The following is a 24435-nucleotide window of genomic DNA, read 5'->3' on the forward strand; positions in this document are numbered from 1 at the left end:
CATAAGGTGGTGATGGTCTGGAATGCGTTGTCTGGGAGGGTGGAGGAGGCAGGTTGCCTCACATCCTTTAAAAAGTACCTGGATGAGCACTTGGCATGTCATAACATTCAAGGCTATGCGCCAAGTGGTAAATGGGATTAGGTTAGTAGGTCAGGTGTTTCTCATGTGTCGGTGCAGACTCAATGGGCCAAAGGGCCTCTTCTGAACTGTGTGATTCTAAGATTCTGTGACTATGCCAGGCTGTTGCTTGACTAGTCTGCCAAAGGTGTCATGGACAAAAGGAAAAAGTGGTGTTCATGATAGTGATACTGGCTAAAGGAGGTACTGGTGGTGGCATTAGGGTCGGTGAACAGAATGTGATAATGGCAGGATAAGGGTAAGCACTCTGGAAAGAACAACATGAACAAGTGAAAGATGGCTTTAGTGGGGGTGGAGTGGCGGGAGGGAACGGTGGTGGGAAAAAAGATTTAAAATAGGATAAAACAATGAATAAAAATGAATTTAAATACAAATAGAAATAAAAAATAAAAATTAAAAAATTAAAAAATTAAAATTAAGAAATGAGAATGAATATTGAAAGAAGGGGATACAAAGGGAGTGACGATGGAGGAGAGAGTTCATGATCTGAAGTTGTTGGACTCAATGTTAAGTCTGGAAGGCTGTAAAGTGCCTAATCAGAACTTTTCCTCCAGTTTGCGTTGGGCTTCACTGGAACATTGCAGCAGGCCAAGGATGGACATGTGGGCATGAGAGCAGGAAGGGGTATTGAAATGGCAAGCGACAGGGAGGTCTGGGGCATACTTGTGGACAGACCAAAGGTGTTCTGCAAAGCAGTCACCCAGTTGCACCCACATGCAACTACATTGCATGTAGGCCAGACCAGGTAAGGACAGCAGATTTTCTTCCCTAAAGGGCATTCGCTAACCATATGGGTTTTTATGACAATCATTTCATGGTTATTATTACCAAGACCAGCTTTTAATTCTACATTTATTAAACAAATTTAAATTCCACCAGCTGTCTGGTGGGATTCAAGCTCATGTCCCCAGAACATTAGTGTGGGCCTCTGGATTACTAGTCAGGTGACATTACCACCGCACCACTAACTCTCTCCAAAAAGTTATGAGTCATAAGTTATTATTATTGTCATCGATAATTTTATCATGGATTATATAGATATTGTGGATAATTTTAATAACAGCAATTAAAATGTATTTCAAAATTAAAATCTAAAAGAAAAAGAAGAAACAAGCAGTAAATAATTCGCAATTGCTTTGAATTTACCTTGATCCAGCCAGGGAGGTACAGGCCCTGCAAGGCTCTAAAGCTCCATCTAGTGCTCGAGCTGGAATCGATGGCATGGCTCAGACATATTACAGTTCTTTCAGAAGATGATAGATATAAATAGGAGTCAGTGAAGCTGGCCTGATGTTTAGGAGGTCAATTGAAGTGCAGACACTGAAAGCAGGCAAACTTGACTAGGAAAATACCTGGGGCAAAATAGCGGGTATGAGAAAATATGAATTTAGGAGTAAGGATGAATAGGATAAGGGAAGGAAAGGGGATGCGTGAGGGGAAAGATGATGGGAGAAGTGTGAGGAGCAAAGGATAAGAGCCTAAAGAGTGAGGGCAACAAGCGTAAAAACTTTTAGGGACAGTGAAATGGAGCAGAGTGTGAGGCTGAGGAAGGGTGGATGGAAGGGGCGATGTAAGCAAAGGAGGGGCATGGGCAACATGTGGATTTGTGGAGGCTTCAAGAAGTTTTGGGGAAGAACAGGAAGAGATGATTTTTATGAATAACGATGTAGAGGAAAAAGATTGTAGTGAGTAGCTGGAGCAAGTAAAGGGAGACAGCAAGTGTAGGAAACATCATAAATAAGAAGGGGTACTGAAGGGGGTGAGGTCTGTAGGAAAGGGCAAGGGAAGTGAAAGGGAGGGAGCAGTGAAGGGGTCATTAATATATATCAAAAAGTGCACTAATCCCAACACTGACCCTGGGGGGCAGGGGGGGCTGCAGGCAGTGTGCACCACTACCTCCAGTATGACAACAACTGCTCACCACTATTCTCTGCTTACTGCCCCTTAGCTTACTGCCTATCAACACAGCCATTGTTCCATTAACCCTGTGGACTTCAATTTTGCTGACAAGTATAGCATGTGCTATTTTATCAAAAGTCATTTGAAAGACTATATAAACATCAACTGCATTATGCTTATCGGTCTTCTCCATTACTTCGTCAGTGAACTCAATCAAGCCAGTCCAGCACAAATCAGAGCTTGACATAAAGCTTGAACAAATGACAATTTATCAATCTTAAAAAAATGTATAAAACTTAGACAACTAGTCATTTTGTGTTTTTCCTGATCTTTACAAATACATGACCTTTCCCGAAGAGACCAAAAGAGTGGACAAGTAGTTGTTAATGTAGAGAAGCTTTCAACGACATAAAGTTGTATTTACTCATGCCTTCAACACATTAAACCTCCCCAAGGTGCTTCATAGGAACATCATGAAATAAGACTGATTGAAACAATATTTTACACTGTTGACCATACCACCCTTTTCCAATACTTCCCACCATTGTCCAGTTGGGTGGGCCTGCACTTGGATGGTTCCATTGTTATCTATCCAATCATAGAGAATTAGCTCCCATGATTTCTCTTCCTGCTCCCAACACTGTTACGTCATGTGTACCCCAAGGATCAACATTGGCCCCCTCCTAGTTCTCATCCACATACTTGCCGACATCATCTGAAAACATGTCAGTTTCCACATGCATGCGGATAACACTCAGCTTTAATTCACTGTTACCTCTCTCAAACCCTTCACTGTCTCTAAATTATCAGAGCACATGCCCAATGAGCAGCAATTTCCTCCACTTAAACTTTGGGAAGATGGAAGCCATCATCTTTGGACCCTGCCAAAAATTTCACTCCTTTGCCATTGACTCAATTCCTCTCTGTGGCAACATCTAAGGCTGAACCAGACTGCTCGCAATCTTGGTTCATATTTGACCTTGAAATGGACTTCCAAACACATATCTGTGCCATCACATAGACAGTCTTTTTCCATCTTGGTGTAATGCCTTATTTAATGATGCTGCTATGAAGTGTATTGAGACATTTTGTGATGTTAAAGGTGCTATAATATAAAAGGTGTAAGTACATGCTGTTATAATAAATTTGGACATTGAACCGCATAAGGAATATTAGGAAAGATGACCAAAGCTGGATGAAAGTGGTACATATTAAGGAACACCTTAAAAGAGAAAAGAGAGGTAGAGAGGCAGCGGGGTTAAGGGAGGGAATTCCAGAGCTTAAGGTTCAGCAGCTGAAGACATGGTCAACAAAGGGACCGCATTGAAATTGGGGATGTGAAATTGGTCAGAATTGGAAGAGAACCCTTATCTCAGAGGGTTGTGGGGCTGCAAGAGGTTACAGAGATAGACAGCGGTAAGGCCAAAGAGGGATTTGAAAACAAGGATGAGAATTGTAAAATCAAGATGTTGCTTAACTGGATACCAGTGTAGATTACTGAGCACAAGGATAATGGGTGAGTGAGACTTGATGCGAGTTAAGATGCAGACATTAGAGTTTTGGGTGGTCTCAAGTTTAAGGAGCTTGGAAGATAAGAAATTGACCAGAAGGGCATTGTAATAGTCATGGCTAGAGATAACGGAGGTATGGATGAGGGTTTCAACAGCAGCTGAGCTGAGGCAAGGGTGGAAATAGCCAATGTTAGGGAATGGAGTTTGTGGCGGGGACCATTGACAATGAAGGCAGTGGTGGTGAGGTGCAGCTGACTGCAATCAGTGTACATGTGGCTTCTGATATTGTGTTTTTGGATGATGTCGTCAAGGGGCAGCAGGTAGATGAGGAATAGGAAGGGGGGTCGAGGATAGATTATTTGTGGACACCACAGGTAACGGTGTGAGAGTGGGAAGATAAGTTATTGCAGATGGTTCTCTGGCTATGACTGGATAGGCAAGAATGGACCTGGTGAGAAGAGCTGAAGAAGAGGCATTGGCAGAGCATGGTGTGGTCAACATGTCGAAGGCTGTAGACAGATCAAGAAGATGATGGATGGTTTACTATGATCACTGTCAAATAGGATATAACTTGTGACTTTGAGGAAAGCCATTCAATATTGTGACAAGGGCAGAAACCGGTTTGGATGGCAAAAAATGTGGAATTGGGCAAAAGCTGGGAACAGATTTGAGAATCGCAAGTGGAGGAGAAAGGGAGGTTCTTAAAAGCAGCTATGCTGTAATTATCCTCTGGAGATGACTATCTAGACCACTTCTCCTAAGTGACTATCTGATTGTTGACATTAAGGGGACAGGCCAGACTAACAGCTAAATATCACAACAGTCTCCCAAGTTGCTAAATGAAATGTTAAGAGCATCAAAAGGATTAGCTCATGAAGGAAAAGATTCTAAATTCCAACTGAATTGTGGGACAAGACGCACAATCACAGTCTGCAAACTAAATGGTGCTGGGAAAATCCAAAGTTGTCTCCAGGCAAATGAAAAGAATAGCCGATTCAGCACTTAGCACCAACTAATTCACACACTTCCGCTTCTCATTGACAACCTTTTAGGTGTCTTGGATCTGATAACTCACTACTGGGTCCATTAAAGAATTTAAACTGGCCTTCAAGTATTAAATCATTCCATAAGAAAGACCATGGATTTAAAGAGCATTGTCAAGATAATGAGCAAATCAACAGGTTACTTTTAAACAGAGAACAATTATTTAATCACAGAATCACAGAATCACAGTGCAGAAGAGACCCTTTGGCGCATCGAGTCTGCACCGACACGACCTACCTACCTAATCCCATTTACCAGCACTTGGCCCATAGCCTTGAATGTTATGACATGCCAAGTGCTCATCCAGGTACTTTTTAAAGGATGTGAGGCAACCCACCTCCTCCACCCTCCCAGGCAGTATATTCCAGACCGTCACCACCTTCTGGGTAAAAAAGCTTTTCCTCACATTCCCCCTAAACTTCCTGCCCTCACCTTGAAATTATGTCCTCTCGTGACTGAGCCATCAACTAAGGGGAACAGCTGCTCCCTATCCACCCTGTCTATGCCCCTCATAATCTTGTACACCTCGACCAGGTCACCCCTCAGTCTTCTCTGCTCCAACAAAAACAACCCAAGTCTATCCAACCTCTCTTCATAACTTAAATGTTTCATCCCAGGCAACATCCTGGTGAATCTCCTCTGCACCCCCCCCCTGAAGTGCAATCACATCCTTCCTATAATGTGGTGACCTGAACTGCACAAAGTACTCCAGCTGTGGCCTCACCAAGGTTCTATACAACTCCAACATGACCTCTGTACTTTTGTAAACCTATGCCTTGATTGATAAAGACAAGTGTCCCACATGCCTTTTTCACAATCCCACTAACATGCCTCTCCGCCTTCAGAGATCTATGGACACACACGCCAAGGTCCCTTTGTTCCTCAGAACTTCCTAGTGTCATGACGTTCATTGAATACTTCCTTGTCAAACAACTCCTTCCAAAGTGTATCACCTCACACTTTTCAGGGTTAAACTCCAACCGCCACTTATCTGCCCATTTGACCATCCCGTCTATATCTTCCTAAAGCCCAAGACACTCAACCTCACTGTTAACCACAAGGCCAATCTTTGTTTAATCCGCAAACTTACTAATCCTACACCCCACCTAGTCATCTATGTTGTTTATAGAAATGACAAATAATAGGGGACCCAGCACAGAACCCTGTGGTATGCCACTGGACACTGGCTTCCAGTCACTAAAGCATCCTTCTGTCATCACCCTCTGTCTCCTACAACTAAGCCAATTTTGAATCCACCTTATCAAATTTCCCTGTATCCCATGTGCATTTGCTTTCTTTATAAGTCTCCCATGTGGGACCTTGTCAAAGGCTTTGCTGAAATCCATATAAACTACATCATCTACACACCTGGTCACCTCCTCAAAAAATTCAATCAAATTTTTTAGGCATGACCTCCCTCTGACAAAGCCATGCTGACTATCCCTGATCAAACCTTACCTCTCCAAGTGGAGATAGATTGTCTGCTTCTGACTTTTCTCCAATAGTTTCCCTACCACTGACGTGAGACTTATTGGCCTGCAGTTCCCTGGTTTATCTCTACAACCCTTCTTAAATAGTGGAACCACATTAGCTGTTCTCCAGTCCTTTGGCACCTCCCCTGTGGCCAAAGATGAATTAAAAATTTGGGTCAGAGCCCCTGCAATCTCCTCCCTTGCCTCCCTCAGCAGTCTGGGGCACAAATCATTGAAACATGCAATTAGACCATAATTTGGTCAGTGCAATCTTTGCACTTGCTATTATAAAAATGATGTCCAGGTTACAGCAAATTTAATAGACAGAACACAATTTAATTGTGAATGCTATATGGGAATATGTAACTGTAAGAAAATCCTCTAAGATCCAAAAACATATCAACCCTCACAATTTTACTCACTACTTTCCAACTCTCTTCCTCAAAAGGTAGTGGAAGCAGGGTCTTTGAATATTCTTAAGGCAGAGCTAGATAAATTCTTGATTAACAAAGGGGTGAAAGGTTATCAGGGACAGACGGGAAGGTACAATCAGATCAGCCATGATCTTATTGAATGACGGAGCAGGCTTGAAGGGCTGGCTGAGTGGCCTACTCCTGCTCTGTGTTCATATGTAACTGTATTTAAATGCTTCCATGTCCTTACCATTTGTTATTTCTATAACATGCTCCAGAACTACAACTAAGTCCTCTGCTCCTCCCGTACCCATAAATATCTGTTTCTTGACTCCCTTCATGTTATAATTAGTAGCCATTCCTTCAGTCATTTTGGTCCCACATGCTGGAATTCCATCCCAAAACCTTTCCGCCTCTTCACTTCCATCTACTCCTTTAAGGTCTTCCTTGAAAACCATCTCTTCAACCAAGTCCTGGGCGAATCCTTTTAACATTTCCTTCTTTGGCTCAGCATCCATTTTTTCTTATAGCTCTGTGAATTAACGTTGTGTGTTATTATATAACTTCAAAATCTTATGTAACATAGTTCATTGTCTAATGGTAATACTCTGTGCAGTATTCATCTTCATGTCTAAGGAAGCATATACTTGCCTTGTAGAGGATACAGCAAAGGTTCACTAGATTTGTTCCTGGGATGACAATGTTGAGCAAATAGGGCCTAAACTCTCTGAAGTTTAGAAAGAATGAAGATCTTATCTGAAAGACACATGATTTTGGGCTGGACAGGTTAGACATAAAGAGATTGGTTCCCCTGGCTTGGGAATATAGAATGTGAGGGAATAGCCTCAGGAAAAGGGATTTATCATTTAAGGCTGAGATGGGGTGAAACTTGGGGTGAACCTTTGGAATGCTCAATCCCAGTGGGATCTGGATGCTCCATTGTTGAGTATATTTCAAGGTTGAGATAGATAGAATTTTTCATCTCTTGGGGAATCAGGGAATATGGGGAGTAAGAGAAAAGTGAAGGTGAGGCAGAATATCAGCCATGATCATATTGAATGGTGGAGCAGGCTTGGAGGGGTGTAGCATTTACTCCTGCACTTATTTCTTATGTTTTTTTGTTCATGATTTCTTGTGATGACATTTCTTAATGGGTGTAAAAACAATCTATCTCTTTGGGAAACAGATTAAAATAAACATATTTCCAGGTTATGCTAGGTAATACTATAATATTCAAAATGATTAAATTTTTAATTCCACCAAGATGTAAAAGGACAGGAACGTTGACTGGTGAAGTTCATGCACAGATGATTGAAGAGTTCACACCATGTTACTATATGTTATTTGTATGCAAACATTAAATAATTTAAAGTACACGGGTTTAGTGTTAGGAACTAGAAATAATTTTAAGTAAGTTATATTTGTATTTAGGGGAGGCGATGGTGTAGTGGTATTGTCGCTGGACTGGTAATCCAGAGGCCCAGAGTAATGCTCTGGGGACCCAGGTTTGTATTTGAATTCATTAAAAAAAACTGGCATTAAAAGTCTAATGATGACCATGAAACTATTGTCGATTGTTGTAAAAACCCATCTGGTTCGCTGATGCCCTTTAGGGAAGGAAATTTGTCATCCTTGCCTGGTCTAAACTACATGTGACTCCAGACCCACAGCAATGTGGTTGACTCTTAAATGCCCTCTGAAATGGCCTAGCAATCTGCTACAAAGTCACAAAAAAGGAATGAAACCGAACAGACCACCTGGCATCGACCTAGACACCGGAAATGACAATGGAAATCTCAGCCCTGTCGACCCTGTAAAGTCCTCCTTACTAACAGCTGAGGGCTAGTGCCAAAGCTGGGAGAGCTGTCTCACAGACTAGTCAAGCAATAGCCTGACATAGACATCCTAACGGAATCATATCTTGCAGGTAATGTCCCAGATGTCACCTTCACCATCCCTGGGTCTGTCCTATCCCACTGGCAGGACAGAACCAGCAGTGGTGGTGCCACAGTGGGGTACAGTCTGGAGGGAATTGCTCTGGGTGTCCTCAGCATCAATTCTGGATCGCATGAAGTCTCATGGCATCAGGTCAAACGTGGGCAAGCAAACCTCCTGCTGATTACCGCATACTGCCTTCCCTCAGCTGATGAATCAGTGCTCCTCCATGTTGAACACCACTTGGACGAAGCACTGGGGGTGGCAAGGATGCAGAATGTACTCTGTGGGGGACTTCAACGTCCATCACCAAGAGTGGCTTGGTAGCACCACCACTGATTGGGCTGGCCGAGTCCTAAATGACATAACTGCTAGACTGGGACTGCAGCAGGTGGTGAGGGAACCAACAAGAGGGAAAAACATTCTTCACCTCATCCTCACTATCCTGCCTGCCGCAGATGCATCTGCCCATGACAGTATTGGTAGGAGTGACCACTGCACAGTCATTGTGTAGATGAAGTCCCACCTTCACATTGAGGATACCCTCCATTGTATTGTGTGGCAGTACCACCGTGCTAAATGGGTTAGCTTTTGAACAGATCGAGCAACACAAGACTGGGCATCCATGAGGTGCTGTGGGCCATCAGCAGCAGCAGAATTGTACTTGAACATGATCTGTAACTTCATGGCCTGGCATATCCCCCACTCTACCATTACCACCAAGCCAGGGGATCAACCCTGGTTCAATGAAGAGTGCAGGAGGGCATGCCAGGAGCAGCACCAGGCATACCTAAAAATTAGGTGTCAACCTGGTGAAGCTACAACACAGGACTACTTGCATGCCAAACAGCATAAGCAGCAAGTGATAGATAGGGCTAAGCGATCCCACAACCAACAGATCAGATCTAAGCTCTACAGTCCTGCCACATCCAGTTGTGAATGGTGGTGGACAAATAAACAACCCACTGGAGCAGAAGGCTCCACGAATATCACCACCCTCAATGATGGAGGAGCCCAGCACATCATAAGGCTGAAGCATTTGTTACAATTTTCGGATAGAAGTGCCGAGTGGATGATCCATCTCAGCATCCTCCAGAGGTCCCCAGCATCACAGATGCCAGTCTTCAGCCAATTCGATTCACTCCATGTGATATCAAGAAATGGCTGAAAGCACTTGACACTGCAAAGACTAAGAGCCCTGACAATATTCCGGCAATAGTACTGAAGACCTGTGCTCCTGAACTTGACGCTCCCCTAACCAAGCTATTCCATTACAGCTACAACACTGACATCTATGCGATAATATGGAAACTTGCCCAGGTACGTCCTGTACACAAAAAGCAGGACAAATCCAACCTGGCCAATTACTGCCCCATCAGTCTAGTCTTGATCATCAGTAAAGCAATGGAAGGGGTCACCAACAGTGCTATCACTTGCTTAGCAGTAATCTGCTCACTGATGCTCAGTTTGGGTTCTGCAAGGGTCACTCAGCTCCTGACTTAATTAAAGCCTTGTGTTCAAACATAGGCAAAACAGCTGATCTCCCAAGGTGAGGTGAGGATGACTGATCTTGACATCAAGACCGCATTTGACTGAGTGTTGCTTTAAGGAGCCCTAGCAAACTGGAGTCAATGGGAATCAGGGGAAAACTGTCCACTGGTTTGAGTCATACCTAGCAGAAAGGAAGGTGGTTGTAGTTGTTAGCAGTCATTCATCTCAGTTTCAGGGCATCACTGCAGATGTTCCTCAGGGTAGTGTCCTTGGCCCAACCACCTTCAGCTGTTTCATCAATGACCTTCCCTCCATCATAAGGTCAGAAGTGGGGATGTTCACTGATGATTGCACAATGTTCAGCACCATTTATGACTCCTCAGATAATAAAGCATGTACAAATGCAGCAAGACCTGGACAATATCCAGGTTTGGGCTGACAAGTAGCAAGTAACATTCATGCACACAAGTGTCAGGCAATGACCATCTCCAGCAAGAGAGAATCCAACCATTGCCCCTTGATGTTCAATGGCATTAGCATCACTGAATCCTCCACTATCAATATCCTGGGGATTACCATTGACCAAAAACTGAACTGGACTAGTCATATCAATGCTGTGGCTACAAGAGCAGGTCAGAGGCTAGGAATCCTGCGACAAATAACTCACCTCCTGATGCCCCAAGGCACAAGCCAGAAGTGCAATGAAATACTCTCCACTTGCCTGGATGAGTGCAGATCCCACAACACTCAAAAGGCTTGACATCATCCAGGACAAAGCAGCTCGCTTGATTGGCACCACTTCCACAAACATTCACTCTCTCCACCACCGGTGCACAGTAGCAGCAGTGTGTACCATCTACAAGATGCACTGTAGGAATTCACCAAGGCTCCTTTGACAGCACCTTCCAAACCCACAACCACCACCATCTGGAAGGACAAGAGCAACAGGTAGATGGGAACACCTCCACCTGGAAGTTCCCCTCCAAGTCACTCAACATCCTGACTTGGAAATATATCACCGTTCCTTCACTGTCACTGGATCAGAACCCTGGAACTCTCTTCCTAACAGCACTGTGGGTGTACCTACACCACAGGCACTGCAGCAGTTCAAGAAGGCAGCTCACCACCACCTTCTCAAGGCAACTAGGGATGGGCAATAAAATGCTGGCCCAGCCAGTGAAGCCAATGTCCCTTGAATAAATTGAAAAAAAAATTGTGGGTGTTAGGAACAAGGTATAGCTTTAAGTTTAATTCATATTCTTTTTTTATTTGTGTGTTAAGAAAGGTGAAACTTGGATTTGGCTTCAGTTTAGAGTTTTCGTGAGATGGAGCTGATAAACCTGGGGGCTTGTTTGTATACATGCATTTTTAATGGGATGAGTAGTTTAGAGAAGTTTTAAAAAAAAGTAGAAAAACTGTCCTGTTGCCTAACAACAGGGGATTAGAAAGAAAGACCCAAAAAGACGCAGGGCGAGAAAAGAAAAACAGATTTTAGCTTCCCTTGGTATGGTATACGACAGAGTGAAGACAGAAAAGGTCTAAGACTCTCACGAGCTGGAAATGATGCCAGGCTGTTAAGAACTCATATGTATTGCTGTAAATTTAAAGTAATAGTGAATTGGGAGTGAATTTTCTGAATATCTCAAGGGAGATTTCTTTTTATTCATTGGCAGGATATGGGCTTCACTGCCTCGACCAGTATTTATTGCCCATCACTAATTGCCTTGAGAAGGTGGTGTTGAGCTGCCTTCTTGAACCATTGCAGTCTCTGTGGTGTAGGCACACCCACGATGTTGTTAGGGAGAGAGTTTCAGGATATTGACCTAGGGACATTGAAAGACTTTTCTTGAATATTCAGAAGTCTACTGGAAAAGAAACGTCTTTGCAACTGAACCAGCTCTAGCCTAGGTGTTGTGTCAGTAAGGGTATTGCTTGGATAAAAGGGATAGTGTGAGTTTGAATCATTTTTTTCCTTAGTATCTGTATTGAAATCTTTCTAACCCTTTTGTTGTCAAGTGTCGTATAGTTAATATTGCTTGCTTAATAATTGTTTTGTTAAAAAGTCAACAGCAGACTTCTAAACAGTTTAAAAAAAAGAAAAATTATGGTCTGTCAAGCTCAGCTCCATTCTGGGTTCTGACTTGTCCAGTAATAACATCAGCTGGGATCATAACATTAGACCCAACCGAAAATAATGTACAGCAGAATGTAATACAAGTGTAGTAAAAAAGATCAGGAAATTTGGCTGAAGGGAATTTCTATCTCACAGTTTACTATGTGAAAAAGTGCTTTGTGTAAATGAGCATTTCATTAACATGCAATTTGAAATTTCTCAAGTCACTTAATAAACTTTAACTGAAACTAATTAAATACTAGTTTGCATTTCCTGTTGATCTGCCATTTAAGGAAATTCTGTTGGAAACCTGCTAGTGTTACTTCCTGGATCATAACGGCAGATTTAATTATAAATCCACAATTTTACATGCACATGCACCGCATGCTGCAAAGTAATGTCAATTAAGCTACAGATTTTTGATGGAAAATTATTGAATGTATATCTGTACAAATATTCACATTGAAGTCATGCCTGAAATGAAGAAAACTCCATTTTGGGTTTTGCTTGCAGAAGAAAAGACCATTCATCCTGTCAAACCACTGAGGCTGCTATTACTGAGATTGATGCATCATCACACCATAAAGTGAAAGGCTGGGAGTGGTGCAATAAAATGAGTGAGGCTCGGATTGGAGTGAAGTAAAGAGGGAAGCTGGAATTGGAGTAATATAAAGAGTGAACCTGGGATGGAAGTGATATACAGAGTGAGGCAGGGATCAGAGTGATATAAAGGGTGAGACTGAGATTGAAGTTATATAAAGACTGAGGGCGGAATTGTCCCTGATTTGCACTAAGTGCGGTAGTGGCAGGATAAAACACCACTTTACCCGTCAGCCACAATGACAGCTTTTCACGCCGTATCATCCCAAGCCTACTACATTAATTATGCATTCCCGGAACATGTGGCTTCCAAGGTGGGCGGGCTCTCTTTCTCCCGCCACTCCATCACCTCGTAGCTTCATCATACCGGGCACCATATTTAAAGTGCAGTCATGCACACACCTCTTTCAGCCCAGGACTGCTGTAAAGAAGACAAGGCCCCGAAAGGCAAAAACACAGCAGCCCTCAGGTTCAATGATGTGTCCCTCGAGTGCCTTTTGGATACAGTGGAGGATCGCCGTGATGCCCTCTAGCTTCACTCCGGCCGCAGGATGGGCAGCAAGCTCACTAACCTGGCTTGGGTGGTGGTGACAGCAGTGGTCAGTGCCAAAACCCTACAAAAGCGGACAGCCACACAGTGCCACAAAAGGGCGAATGATCTCCATTCCGCCAGGGTAAGTCACTCTTCTCATCACTCTCAACTCACACACTCACAAACCCATCACACATCAACAGGGCCCTCACTCACTGCCAGTTAAGGGACATCACCATTCACTCTCTGACACAGGCCTTCATTGTCCTCAGCCCATCCGTGGGGCCACTGACCACTCACACATGCCAGGCATACTTATCAGCTGGCCTGGCAGGCGTCCTGCTGACACTCTCTCCATCTCTATTCAAGGACAAGCGGCCACACAGCAACAGGGAGAGGTTGCAGACTGGTAGAGGAATGCCTGAAATCAAGGTCCTCATGTACTTTGAAAATAGAATTATCCAGCTGGCCGGCGAGGGTCTGAGTCATTCCTGTGCTGATAGTGAGGTTGTCAATTTTCTCTCCTTGCTTTCACAGGCGCATCTGCCAAACAACCGAGGGAGTCCACGACCCAGGGCCTCCAATCAAGCCCAAAGAAACCACTAAAGAGGAATCTGAAGGCACCCTCCTTGAAGACCCTCACCCTCACCCTCCACCAGTGCAGAGACACACACCTCGGTGGGGCCTAGCTTAGAGCAGCCCCAGGATCACAATCTGGTGAGCACATTGTACTGTCTGATTCACAGTAGGCAGAGGCAGGGACTTCCCAGGTGTCCTGCACTTGGAGGACTGCTGGAGGCCAGAAATTTGCTGTGTCCAAGTCAGATGATGAGCCTTTGGACTTGGTCATGTTGCAGTTGTTGGATCTCCAAAGGCAAGCTCGGGAACATCAGGCAGGGATGCCCACTGCACTCGTCAGATTGCAAGGCACGATGGAGGAGTCCGTCTGCCTTCAGGCTGAGGTGATAGCGCTGGCAAGCCAACACACCGAGGTCAACGCTGGTAGGATGGTGGCTGCCATCGAGAGCTTGGTCCACGGCACTGCTGTGCCGCTGAACTCCGTTGCTGATGCCATAGTTGGCCTCCAACAGTGTGTATGCAAGAGGGGTGTGGCATAGCTCAATCTCACTCAAGTTTCCCCTTCTCTTCAAGGAGTCAGGCAGGGGCCCTTGGGCACCCATAGTGAGGAGTATCAGCAGGTGTACTCCCCTGGGAATATCCACCCAGGTGACTCCGGGAATGTTCAGCCCATCTGAATACCCTCTTCCTGTGACCCCAGCAGCTCCAGCTCCACAGCTATAGGTGGGTGCTACACAGCAGAACCCCGAAAGCAGGCTGAGGCCCTCCAGGCAGAGGCTCTCTAGAGGATGCCCGTTAAGGGCATCACAGAATGGGCGTAGAAGTCAGCAGGCTGCCTCCACCTCTGCTGTGGATATCTAGGGAGCACCAAGACATAACGACAGAGTTAGGAAAGTTAAGGAGAATTAGTTGCACAGGCTGGGCACTTAATCACATGGGTGTTAATCACTTGTTCATAATGTTCACTATTGTCAATAAACTCCTAAGATTCTCTCCCTGCCTATGGCTCCTTGATCTGATGAGCAATTTCTTGTCACTCAGATGTGAAAACTTTCTGAACAAGATAAACATAGGTGTCTCAATCCAGGGCTTCTTCCCTGTGCTCTGTGTGGCCTTCAGACCAAAGTGGTCCGGCCTCACACTCCCTGGACACATTACTGATGCTTGCGCCTTGATGGTGCTTGTCATTGCTGCCAGAATGTCGTGGGCAGGTGTCACTGAGTTCCTTCATTCTCTCTGTGTGCTCTCAGCACCTTAAAGGTGGGGCTGGCCCCCATCTTGTCAGCATCTGTCACTGGTGACACTGTGCTCCTGAAGGGCTCAGGTGCTGAAGGTGATCAAAGGATCAGATGCTTTTAAAGTTTCATGGCTACATCTCTATGATATGACTCTGATCACAGAGCAAAAACAAGCCACCCTCGGCCAGACAGGAGTCAGACATTCTCAGAGGCTATGTGAAGATCTATGGAGTGTCCTCAATGTATGTCATCATCATCCTCCTGGAATCGAGCGACTATTAGAGCCTCCATGTCAGGAGCATTATCACAGATAGTATGTGCGTTGCCATAAGCCAGACTGGAAACAAACTTTCATAGATGCAATTTGAGGATCTTATGCTGTCTCCTCACTGCAAGTCATTATCACCCACCACAAATCTAGCAGCTATGAGGGCCTCCCGAGTGCACCTAGCTCATTGGCCAGTGCGATGGCCTCATCGCCACAATCATCCCCTTCGTGGACCTCCTCACCCTCATCACCATCAACATCCTCCTCATCAGAGGAGACTTCCAGCTCCTCCATCTCCCCCTCAACCAGTTCCTCTCCCCATTACAGCGCCAGGCTACAAAGGGCTCAGTAGGCGATGACAATGCATGACACCATCTGTGGACTGTAATGCTGGGCTCCACCAGACCGATCCAGGCACTGGAACCTCATTTTCAGCATCCCCATGGCCTGCTCCACCAAATTGTGAGTTGCGGCATGAGTATCATTATACTGTCGCTCTGCTGCAGCCTGAGGCTGCCACATGGGTGTCATCAGCCACGTCCTCTGTGGATAACCCTTATCCCCAAGGAGCAAACCCTGCAACCTCTGTGGACCCTGGAAGAAATCAGGGATCTGTGACCAACTGAGAACGTAGGAGTCATGGACAATCTCTGGGAACCATGCACAGACCTGCAGGAGTGTTTGTGGCTTTTGCACACCAGCTGCACATTCAGTGAATGGAATCCCTTGCCGTTGACATAGTTGACTGTGTGTTGTGATGGAGAACTGAGCGCTCCATGAGGCAGATTTGATAAGGGAGCTTAAGGTGAAGGAACCCTTAGGAGGAAGTGACCATAATATGTTAGAATTTATCCTGCAATTTGAGAGGAAAAAACTGGAATCAGATATAATGGTATTACAGTTGAATAAAGGCAACTACAGAGACATGAGGGAGGAGCTGGCCAGAATTGACTGGGAGATGAGCCTAGCAGGAAAGACAGTGGAAGAGCAATGGCTGGAGTTTCTGGGAGTAATTTGGGAGACACAGCAAAAATTCATCCATAGGAAGAAGAAGCATACTAAAGGGAGGACGAGGCAATCATGGCTTACAAGGGAAGTCAGAGACAGCATAAAAGCTAAGGAGAAAGCATACAATGTGGCGAAGAGCAATGGGAAACCAGGGGATTGGGAAGCCTACAAAAACCAACAGAGGACAACTAAAAAAGAAATAAGGAGGGAGAAGATTAAATATGAGGGTAAACTAGCCAGTAATATAAAAGAAGATTGCAAGAGTTTTTTAGATATATAAAGGGTAAGAGAGAGGCAAAAGTGGACATTGGGCCGCTGGAAAATTATGCTGGAGAAGTAGTTCTGGGGAACAAATAAATGGCGGAGGAACTGAATAGGTACTTTGCGTCAGTCTTCACGGTGGAAGACACAAGTGACGTCCCCAAAGTTCAAGAGAGTCAGGGGGCAGAGGTGAGAGGTGAGGGACAGAGGGGGGCAGAGAGTCTCCATTACCAAGGAGAAGGTGCTAGGGAAACTGAAAGGTCTGAAGGTGGATAAATCACCTGGACCAGATGGATTACACTCCAGAGTTCTGAAGGAGATAGCTGAAGAGATAGTGGAGCCATTAGTGGTGATCTTTCAGGAATCACTGGAGTCAGGGAGGGTCCCAGAGGACTGGAAAATCACTAATGTAACCCCCCTGTTTAGGAAGGGAGTGAGGCAAAAGATGGGAAATTACAGGCCGATCAGCCTGACCTCAGTCGTTGGTAAGATTTTAGAGTCCATTATTAAGGATGAGATTTCAGAATACTTTGAAGGCCATGGTAAAATTGGGCGAAGTCAGCATGGTTTCATCAAGGGGAGATCATGCCTGACAAATCTGTTAGAATTCTTTGAGGATGTAACGAGCAGGTTAGACAAAGGAGAGCCAAGGGATGTTATCTATTTGGACTTCCAGAAGGCCTTTGACAAGGTGCCACGCAGGAGTAAGATAAGAGCCCATGGTGTTAGAGGTAAGGTACTAGCATGGATAGAAGATTGGCTGTCTGGCAGGAGGCAGAGAGTGGGGATAAGGGGTTCCTTCTCAGGATGGCGGCCGGTGACTAGTGGAGTTCCGCAGGGGTCAGTGTTGGGACCACAACTTTTCACTTTATACATTAATGATCTAGATGAAGGAGCTGAGGGAATCCTGGCTAAGTTTGTAGATGATACAAAGATAGGTGGAGGGACAGGTAGTATTGAGGAGGCGGGGCGGCTGCAGAAGGATTTAGACAGATTAGGAGAATGGGCAAAGAAGTGGCAGATGGAATACAATGTGGGCAAGTGTGAGGTCATGCACTTTGGTAGGAAGAATAGAGGCATAGACTATTTTCTAAATGGGGAGAGGATTCAGAAATCTGGAGTGCAAAGGGACTTGGGAGTCCTAGTCCAGGATTCTCTTAAGGCTAACTTGCAGGTTGACACGGTTGTTAGGAAGGCAAAGGCAATGTTGGCATTTATTTTGAGAGGACTAGAATATAAAAGCAGGGATGTGCTGCTGAGGCTTTATAAGGCTCTGGTCAGACTACATTTGTGAGCAATTTTGGGCCCCGTATCTCAGGAAGGATGTGCTGGCCCTGGAGATGGTCCAAAGGAGGTTCACCAGAATGATCCAGGAATGAAAGGCTTAACATATGAGGAACGTTTGAGGACTCTGGGTCTATACTCAGTGGAGTTTAGAAGGATGAGGGGGGATCTGATTGAAACTTACAGCAAACTGAAAGGCCTGGATAGAGTGGACATGGGGAAGATGTTTCCATTAGTCGGAGAGACTAGGATCCGTGGGTACAGCCTCAGAGTAAAGGGAAGACCTTTTAGAACAGTGATGAGGAGAAACCTCTTTAGCCAGGGAGTGGTGAATCTATGAAATTCATTGCCACAGAATGCTGTGGAGGCCAGGTCATTGAGTGTATTTAAGACTGAGATAGATAGGTTCTTGATTGTTAAGGGGATCAAAGGTTACGGGGAGAAGGCAGGAGAATGGGGTTGAGAAACTTATCAGCCATGATTGAATGGCGGAGCAGACTTGATGGGCTGAAGGCCTAATTTCTGCTCCTATGTCTCATGGTCTTATCATTGGCACTCTGCATCTGTGGGAAACCTGAGATCTGGGCAAATCCCAGTGTTCTTGCATCCTGGCTGTTGTGGTCCTGAGCGAAATGCACAATGCTTTATGCCTTCCCGAAGATTGCATCTGTGACCTCATGGATGCATTTGTGGGTGGAGGCTTGTGATATCCCACTGAGGTCACCTGTGGACCACTGAAAGGAGCCACTGGTGTAGAAATTGAGTGCCATGGTCCCTCTCCCAGCCTCTGGCAGCAGATGCCCTCCCTGTCCACATGACGCCAAATCTGGCAGTAGCAGGTAGATGTGACTGACAAGTTCCCTAGACATGCGTGGTCTTCAGTGACACTGACTCTTGGTCATCTGCAGGAATGAAAGTCAGCATCTTTCGAAACTGGGTCTAGCTAGGCACCAACCAGCGATGGCTCACTGTGGCCACTTCAGCAGCATGTGTGGCAGCCCCAGCTCCCCTTCTTCCTGAGGGTGCTGTTCGTCCCTCTGCACAGCCAAGCACCTCAGTCACTCTCTTCTCCATTGTCTTTGGCCTCTGTACACCACGAGGCATATAGCTAGTTCACCAGGCTCCATGATCCTGATGTACTCCCTCCGCAGGATGAAAGGGAGAGATGCATGAGTTAGCTTGGGAACCTCTCCTTTTTTTTATTCTTTCATGGGATGTGGGCTTTGCTGGCCAGGCAAGCATTTATTGCCCAACCTTAGTTGCCCTTGAGAAGATGGTGGTGAGCTGCCTTCTTGAATTGCTACAGTCCATGTGGTTTAGGTACACCCACAGTGCTGTTAGGAAGGCAGTCCCAGGATTTTGACCCAGCTGCAGTGAAGGAACGGCCATATATTTCCAAGCCAGGATGGTGAGCGACTTGGGGGGGAGCTACCAGGTGGTGGTGTTCCCATCTATCAACTGCCCTTGTCCTTCTAGCTGGTAGTGATTGTGGGTTTGGAAAGTGCTGTTGAAGGATCCTTGGTGAATTCCTGCAGGGCATCTTGTAGATGATACATGCTGCTGCTACTGTTCATCAATGGTGGAGGGAGTCAATGTTTGTGGATGGGGTACCAACCCAGTGGTCTGCTTTGTCCTGGATGGTGTCGAGCTTCTTGAGTGTTGTGGGAATGGCACTCATCCAGGCAAGAGGAGAGTATTCCAATACACTCCTGACTTGTGCCTTGTAGATGGTGGATAGGCTTTGGGGAGTCAGGAAGTGGGTTACTCCTGCCAGGATTCCTAGCCTCTGACCTGCTCTTATAGCCACAGTATTTATATGGCTGGTCCAGTTTAGTTTATGGTCAAAGGTAACCCCCAGGATGTTGATAGTGGGGGATTCAGTGATGGTAGTGCCATAGAATATCAAGGGGCGATGGTTAGATTCTATTCTGTTGGAGATGGTCATTGCCTGGCACTTGTATCGTGCAAGTGTTACTTGCCACTTGTCAGCCCAAGCCTGGATATTGTGCAGGTCACAATACAAGTGCCAGGCAATGACCATCTCCAACAGAATAGAATCTAACCATCGCCCCTTGATATTCTATGGCATTACCATCACTGAATCCCCCACTATCAACATCCTGGGGGTTACCTTTGACCATAAACTGAACTGGACCAGCCATATAAATACTGTGGCTATAAGAGCAGGTCAGAGGCTAAGAATCCTGCGAGGAGTAACCCACTTCCTGACTCCCCAAGAGCTGCATTTGGACATGGACTGCTTTAGTATCTGAGGAGTCACGAATGGTGCTTAACATTGTGCATTCATCAGTGAACATCCCCGCTTCTGACCTTATGAGGGAAGGAAGGTCATTGATGAAGCAGCTGAAGATGGTTGGGCTGAGGATACTACCCTGAGGAACTCCTGCAGTGATGCCCTGGAGCTGAGATGTCTGACCACCAACAACCACAACTGTCTTCCTTTGTGCTAGATATTGAAGCAGAGGAAAGTTTTCCCCCTGATTCCCATTGACTCTTGGTTAAACCTGAAAGCCCCTTAATGCATCTCAGAGAGTGCTGGTCACCACTTGGATGGTCAAAGATTGGTGCCCTGCATGGCTGCCCGAAACCCCACCTTCCTCCACCCCATTCCACCCAGCCAATTGATGGCAGCTTGCCCATTGGACTGCATGTTGTGCTCTCAGCTCAGGCATTTTCCTTACACGCGCTGCAAGGCTGCACTGTTAGCTTGAACCATTGTGGAGACTGGTCCAAAGTGGGATGATGATATTGCAAGGGGCTGTGAGCACCTCCACTACTGACTGCTCCACAGTCAGCTTTAGCAAGGAGGTTGTACAATGTGCCTAGTTGTCCAACTGTTCTGCAGTCCACTAAAATGCTCATTCGTATGCAATCTGTGCCCAAGCAGTGAAAAGCTCTGGAGCATTTGGTGGCACTTTGATGTATCTGTGTTGCTTGAGTGGGCAGATAAGCTGGAGGCCTGGCTCCAAGCATGTCAATGTGGCTGCATCGGAACTGCCTCAGCTCTACAGACAAATGGTCACTTTATACAAGGTGTTCTTAATGTGTGGCCGCTTCCCTCACCCACCACCCCACCCCCCTCAACCTTGCACATGATTGTGTGTTACATTCAACCACAGGGCTGCATTCGCCACCCCTCCACCCCAAAGTTACCTCAACCATAGGGCAGCCTCTGCTCCCCCCCCCCCCCAACCATCCCCTCCCTCCCACCTCCGCAAAGTCGTCTCAAGCGCAGGACAGCCTTTGCCTTGGCACACCCCCTAACAAAGTTGCTTCAACTGCAGGGCAACCTTTGTACCCCCGCCCCAATGCGCCTCATCATTGGAGTTCAACAGGCGCCCCTCGCGAGTGCTCTGCAACATTACTCGACACATACCTCCGAGTTCCCCTCAAAATGCAGCCTGACAAATACACGCCTTTTATATGCTGTTGTGAAACACGATAGCAACTGGGAGGACGATCCACGGGGATGGGGTGGGGATGAGTACAGTGGGCTAGCCTTATGATGATACGCTGATGTATTACAATGAGGTTCCCAACGTCCAATGGCGGGAGATGCGGTCCGCCATTGACCTGCTGAATGGACCATCGCAAATTTTGGCCTTCTTACCATATTGTCCGCCCACCCCAACAAACATGCCCGACACCAGCGGGCATGGATGATTCCTCCCTGAGACTGGAACCCGAGTGGTATAAAGAGCAAGGCTGGGATCAGGGTGATATAAAGTCTGAGGCTCTGGTGGGAGTGATATAACATACGAACTTGCAAATATATGAATTAGGTGCAGGAGTAGTCCATTTTGCCCCCTGAGCCTGCTCCACTATTCAATAAGATCATGGGCGGAAACATCCCAGATTTGCACGAAGTGCGGTAGTGGATGAGTAAAATGACATTTTACCCACTGGCCGCAATGGCAGGTTTTCACACCATATTGTCCCAAACCTGTCATATTAGTTATGCATTCCCAGGAAACACGCTGCTTTGATGGTGGACGGGCTGTCATTCGCCCACCATACCATCACCTTGCCGCTTCATCACTCCAGGCACCATATTTAAAGTCCAGACACATGCACACATCTCAATGCTCCCAGCCCATGACTACAGCAGGGAAGATGTCCACGAAATGCAAAAAGACTGCAGCCCCAGGTTTAGTGACACATCACTAGAATGCTTTTTGGACACTGTGGAGGCCTGCTGTGATGCTTTCTACCCCCTCTGGCCCACAGGATGGGCATCCAGGTTTGGGAGGCAGTGACAGTGGTGTTCAATGCCAATGTAGCTCAGAAGAGGTTGGCCATCCAGTGCAGATAAAGGATGAATGATCTTATCCGTGCACCCAGGATATGGAAACCATCTCATCACTCTAAACTCACACACGCAAGCCCATTGCACATCCAATGGCATCTCACTCATTGCCAGCTCAAGGGACATCACCATCCATTCTCACACGTGCACCTGGCCTCATCTCCTCTGGAGACTGCCTCCTCAGCCCTCACCATCTTGATGCCACTTGCACAAATCAACATGTGCCCCCACACACACCCTGGGTTAACCTCCTTCCCCAGTACAGCTCTTGTTCTGCAGCCTGTTCCCTTGCCTGAGGCCACTTCTCCCCCTACCCCAAGCAAGCCCCTGCCCTGCAGCAATGGAAAAGCCACCCACATATGGCTGATCTGGGAGGGGTCTGGTAATCAGTTTCTCGACATCGTGAAACCAGTTTGCAATCGTCCGTTCAGCATGCCAATGGCAGGCCGCGTTTCCCACCATCAGATGTCGGGAACCTCATTCTGGTAGAGGTCACTGCTTAAAAATAAAGGGTCACCCATTTAAAACAGAGATGAGGTGAAATTTCTCACTCAGAGGGTTGTGGGGGTGGTGGAAGCAGAGTCTTTGAATATTTTTAAGGCAGGCGTGGATAGATTCTTGGTAAGCATGGGGTGATAGTCTACTATCAGTATGTGGGATGCAGATTTCAGGTTACTATGAGGTCAGCCATGATGTCATTAAATGGCAGAGCAGGCTCAAGGGGCTGAATGGCCTACTCTTGCTCCTTGTTCGTATGTTCGCAGAGACCTGTTTTGAGCCCCCTAAAAGTGATGCGGTGCTGTCTCTGAAGCCTGGCACTGATGACTGCGAGTGCTGACTGAAGCAAGACAGACAAACAAACCTTGAAGTCCCGAGCAAAGCACAGCCTGCCAGGTGCACGTCGCTTATGTGCTGTTGTGAAACTCGTCAGCATGTTTTCCAGCCAAAGTGGGTGAACGATTCATCAGCGAGCTGAGAGGACGATCGCAAACTGGTTTCACGCCGTTGTGAAACCGATCACGTCATATTGTCTGCTCATGCCACCAAACACGCCCGACACCAGCGGGCACAAAAAATCCCAGCCCATGTGTTATGGATAGGAGGGGCATTAATTTAACAGCCCTGGTTTCTCCTCTCAGTACCTGTCTGTAAACAGAAAGGTGCTTTTGATTTCTGATTTCCCTCTTTATAAGTGATGTGCAGTTTCCCCAAACCTTCAGCTTGGAGTGACCTAATTCTTTATTAATAACCCCATGACAAACTTGAGAAAAGGTAAAATAAGAGGGCTGGTTTATTTTACATATGCACAAAACGCCAGAAGGGGTTTCACAATGTCCGCTCCTTTTTGCACTTGTACAATAAAAGAGGGATAAGGGAAAGAAAAGGTTACAGGGAAAGACCACAATAAAAATAAGAGTTATGGTTTCACAGGAGTCCAGGGTCCAAAATTAAAAGTCCAATCTTATATTCTTTCAGACTTTAGCAGGCTGAAACTATTGCTGGGTGATCCACCTTTCCAGGAGCGAGGGCTTCACCAATGGAAGAGGACACATGGAGATGAATTAGTCTTATAGGCCCAGACACAAGAGTTCTGATGTTCCAGTAGTTCACAGTGTAGATGAGGGCCAGGCAATTTACCTGGACTGAGCTCTTTATGCTGCTACCTGTTCGGTGGTAAAATGATAATCTGCCTGGGCTCAACACCAAATGGTAATGGTACAGGTTCTAGCAGCTTGGGGGAAGTCATGTGATATACATCCAACTTCTTCACCAGGGTGTTAGACAAAGGCTGAATTTTTCCAGGTCTGGAATCTTGAGAGGCTTAATAAAGGAGTCAGGGTCACTTTTATCCTTGCAGACATACAAACTCCATTGGCAGATCTCTGCCTTAGGTGTTGGTACATTTCTTTGGAATTTGATTTTCTGCTGTCAAAGGGTGCATTAGCACCTCTTTAAAGGTCTCTGCTGATTTCTGAAGGTTATAAATTCCTCTGGTATGAGTCATGGCTAATCAGGCATGTCAGGGTAAAGCCTTGGTCCATTTTACAAATAAAATAATAATTTTATAATATAGCCCGGTTTACATCGATGTATATTTTGCTCCCTATCTTCTGGATGGGACAACATGGCTGATCTGATTATGGCCTCAACATCTCATTCCTACCTGTTGTGATATGCCTTTAAGAGATTGCAATAAGACATCATTAGAAGAAAGTGTGTCATGTGATCCAGTTTAGTTTCACTTTTGTTTTTCAGTAGAGCACACAGCAGTCAGCTCTACTTCTGGTGTCATCAAGCTTTATACCTCTGTATAAATTTTCC

This window comes from Carcharodon carcharias, chromosome 1 (genome assembly GCF_017639515.1).
Source record: "Carcharodon carcharias isolate sCarCar2 chromosome 1, sCarCar2.pri, whole genome shotgun sequence".
Lineage (NCBI taxonomy): Eukaryota > Metazoa > Chordata > Chondrichthyes > Lamniformes > Lamnidae > Carcharodon > Carcharodon carcharias.